The following is a 4076-nucleotide window of genomic DNA, read 5'->3' as shown; positions in this document are numbered from 1 at the left end:
ACATCAGGACTAGCCAACTTCTGTCCATTTCTGTTCACGTGAGCTGGACTTGTCTTCCCCAAGTGGGTTTCCAAGACTGAGCCTGCCACCTCCCAGGCCTTCCCAGTCTCACTCCATTGTCAGGGAAGACATTTAAGAACATTTGCAGAGGAACTGGGCCTAAGTGGAGCTGCCCTGAGGCCCTGAGGCCTGAGGACCCCATATCAAAGAAGAGTTGGAGAGGTCTGGGCCAGCACTGGCCAGAGTTGTGGAGGGCGTGTGGTGGGGGCGCGAGGTTGGGAGGTCTGAGCCTGTTCTGGTTGGCTGACCCTCTGGGAAATTCAGGGAGTTTCCAGGCTGAGGGCTTGGTGGTGGGGCGGGGGGGTTCAGGAGGGAGGGACACAGCTAGAGTCCTGCTGGGTGAGAAGGACAGGCTTCTCCTGGCGAATCTTAATCCCTCCTGCTTTAGGAAGACTTATTCCAGAATGTGTGTGTGTGGTTGTGTGTGTGTGTGTTCACTGGCATCTGTTTGTGTAAGTACAGGTGTACCTGTGTGTGAGCGTGCAAGTATTTACATTTATGTTCTCAGGCTCACATGTGTCACTCTGAGTGTGCATTAAGTCAGTGAAGCTACACTGTGATATTGGGTGTGCCCATGGCACAATCTGTGTCTTGATGTGTGTGAATGTAATTGCGAGAACACTTGGGCCCAATACTGTGCACCAGCATCTGTGTTTTTGCAGGTGCCTGACTGACGCTGATTGTGCGCGCGTGCGTGTGTGGTTGTGTACAGACTAATGTCTGCAGCTGTGTCTCTATGTGTTTCTGTAAATGCCTGAGTGTCTGAAGGGCTGTGAGTAACTGCATACATGAGTGTCTATGTGTGTGCGTAACTGTGTGTATGCAGGTACTCAAGCCTGTGTATGTGTCTGTAAGTTGTCCCATGTGTAAGAATCTGTGGGTCTGTATATACATGTGTGTAGGTCTACCTGCCCTTAAAAGCAACTTTTCAAAAAAAGATTTTATTTGTTTATTCATGAGAGAGAGGCACAGACATAGGCAGAGACAGAGAGAGACAGAGACATAGGCAGAGGGAGAAGCAGGCTCCCTATGGGGAGCCTGGTGCAGGACTCGATCCCAGGATCCCGGGATCATGCCCTGAGCCAAAGGCAGACACGACACTGAGCTACCCAGGTGTCCCAAGAGCAACCCTCTGAACCCCTGTCCTGACTTTGCTAGTCAGGCTGCTCCTCTTGTCCTCACCCTTTGTCCTCTCCTTACTCCCTCCCTCCCCAAAGTTGAGGGCTTACCCTTTTGGCTGCCTGCCCCTAGTGAAACCCCACGGCTCTGTTGACATGACTAATGGGGCCCAGCCTGGGGTGGAGGCTGTATGGGGCCCTCTCTTCAGGCTGGCACCCATCAGAACCTTAGCCATCCCAGTCCTACCCTACCCCTTACCCTAAAACTCCTTGTCCCTAAAGTGCCCCATCCACCTGCCATCCTACATAGCTCACCCCGCTGTCTCCAGGAAACAGCTTTCCATCTGAGACTTTGGGGAGACAAAGAAGTCATGCCCTGGACCTATTCTGGATTTGAGGACCCTAACCCCCAGAGCTGCCCTTGACCTCAGGCCCGAGGCAAGATGAACCCAGAAAGTGGGCACAATGACCCTGCTACCACCTTCTCCATCTCTCTAACTAATGCCTCCTTTCTACCCTGCTAGGTTTCTCTTTGAAAACTTGGCTTCATAGGTCTTCCCTGGACTCTCTGGGTGCCATTTGCCCCTGGGGTTGGGGCTGGCCCGCAGGAGAAGGGGTGAGGCAAATAGGACACTCCCAGGGTCCTAGGTGACAGGGGCAGGGGAAAAGGTAAGAGGTGGCTTGGAAATCTGGACCTATCTGCTGAGCCTAAAGGTGACATTGGTTCAAGGTCATGCACAGCAGCCTGGAAAGGGGCTTTGAGGGCAGTGTGTCCAATGTCCCTCTGGGAGCAAGAAGCCCTCCTATACTTCTGATACATTCACTCATTCATATGATAGTCACTGGGCCAGGCCCCACGCTAGGAACTGGGGACACAGCTGCATCAGGCAGACTGTCTTTAGGTTGTTTCTGGCCTATCACTTATCTTCTCTAGCAACAGGGAATTCACTACCACAGGAGTTTTTGAGTCCTGGCACTGCACCAACTCAGCTTCTAGAGGAGATACCTGGAGCCCCCCCCCCCCCGCCCCCCGCCCTGTTACCTTTCTGGAAGCCATGGGAGAAAGGATGTGGGTGCCAAGCAGAGAGGGTACAGCCCCTTGTCCCTACAGTGCCCCATCCACCTGCCACAGCCCCGAGTGTATGCAAGAGGAGCTGAGCTGCTAGGCTCCCCACACAAACCAGACCTGGGCTGACAGGCCCTTCCTTCAAAGGTTGGCCTGGTCCGTGCCACTTTATTGCCTGGCTAATGACGGTGATTAGGCCGACAGGTGCTACTTGCCTCCTGTCCACCCTCCTGCCTGCCAAGAAGGATGGTTTCTGAGCACCTGGGGGAGGCCTGCCCCCATGCTCTGCCAGAGCACCTACCATCGACTGTCAGGCCAGTTTTTGCCCACCTTGTCCCCAGAGAACACAGGGCCAGTTCAGTCCTCATCTGCTGGGATTGCTGTGTGGCCTCAGCCCCCATCTGGCCCTCTCTGAGCAGGACTGAGGGGGAAGTGGGGAGGTATAAAGGAAAGCTAAGCATAGTGGGTGGGGACATGTGCCCCTAAGAAGCACACCTACCTCTTCCCCAGCTAGGGTTGGGTTGTAGGTACCCAACTAGAATCCAGAAGAAAGTAGTAGCAGAGGGTCTTCCTTGCAGACGAGCAGGGGTTGCTCCTTAAGAACCTACTGGATTGTGGGTACGTCACTGGAAAAATCCCATCATTCTAGAGGGGTTGGCCCACTCCCAGTTGGGGGGTGCTACTGCCTAGGGCCTTAGGGGGTCTAGTGTGGGTCTCTCCTGTGTGGGTCTGGGTGGGAGCCATGATTTATGATGGTGCTTCATGAGTGAGGAATGCCAGCCTGGGGGGCTGGGGTGGGGGTGGAGCCACTTACTTGCCTGACACTCCTCATTCTGCTGGATGTCTGGCATGTCCTGTCAGGATCTCTTGTCCCCCGGGGACAGCCACATTCTCCCACATGTGGCAGCCCCCTCCCATCCATAACTCGAACCTTCAGCTCTGGGAGGATGGAGTGACGGCCCAGCTGAGTGGGAATCCAGAACTGAATTCTTCCTGGTTTGTCTTCACGACTCAGTGCCCTTTGTCAGTGGGCATGAGAGTGATGGTAAATAAATAGCTCTTTTTTCTTCCACTGCAGCAAGAGGGAACTAGAGGAGACTTCTGGAAACTCCTTTCCAGAAGAACTCAAGGCTGACATGCTACAAAAAAGAACTTCCAGCCAGGAAGCTCCTAGAAGGGATGATGGGTGTGGCGTCATCACTCCCCACTCTTACCCCCACCTTGCCAGATAAATGAGAACTCTGAAGTTCATGAAGGTGGGGAAGCAGAGGAGGGTTGGCAGTGAGGTCGGGAGGCAGAAAGATCCAAAGTGTGGTCTGGTCCTGGACTCTGATGTCCGTGCCAGTTTTGAACCTGTTCCCTTGAGTCTCACCTGTATCCCTCTTGCTGCAGGCTGCCTCTCTGGTAAGGGTCCATCTTTCTGGACATGTAGCAGGGTCAGTCTGCCTTCCCTGGTCTGGTGGGACTGGTTTTTCAAGCTGGAGGAAGGGTCGGTGGTGGCAAGGAATTGGCAGAGGCAAAGGGTTTTATGTAAATGCCCAGGGAGTGCTCTGGGAACGGGAGGCCGGTTTTCCCAAAGACACGCAGGGACTGGCAGCTCCCAATTAGCTGGGGCCGGTGATGTCAGTGCTGCTTTCCTGGGTGGCTGCGCCCACTCCAATCGGCCTTGGCGGGGGTTCCTGGCCATTACCTTCTCCCTTGGGTGGGAGAGGTGCCAAGGGGGTCACCATACAGGACAGAGGCCAAGTCCCCTCCCATCATATTCCCCGACCTGGGGTCTGAACCATATTGTGGACCTGCCCTGGAAAGTGCCATGAAAAACCAGCCGAGAC

This window comes from Canis lupus, chromosome 9, assembly GCF_003254725.2.
Source record: "Canis lupus dingo isolate Sandy chromosome 9, ASM325472v2, whole genome shotgun sequence".
NCBI classification, from domain to species: domain Eukaryota; kingdom Metazoa; phylum Chordata; class Mammalia; order Carnivora; family Canidae; genus Canis; species Canis lupus.
The sequence above is the reverse complement of the archived record's forward strand: the minus strand, read 5'-3'. Positions refer to the sequence as shown.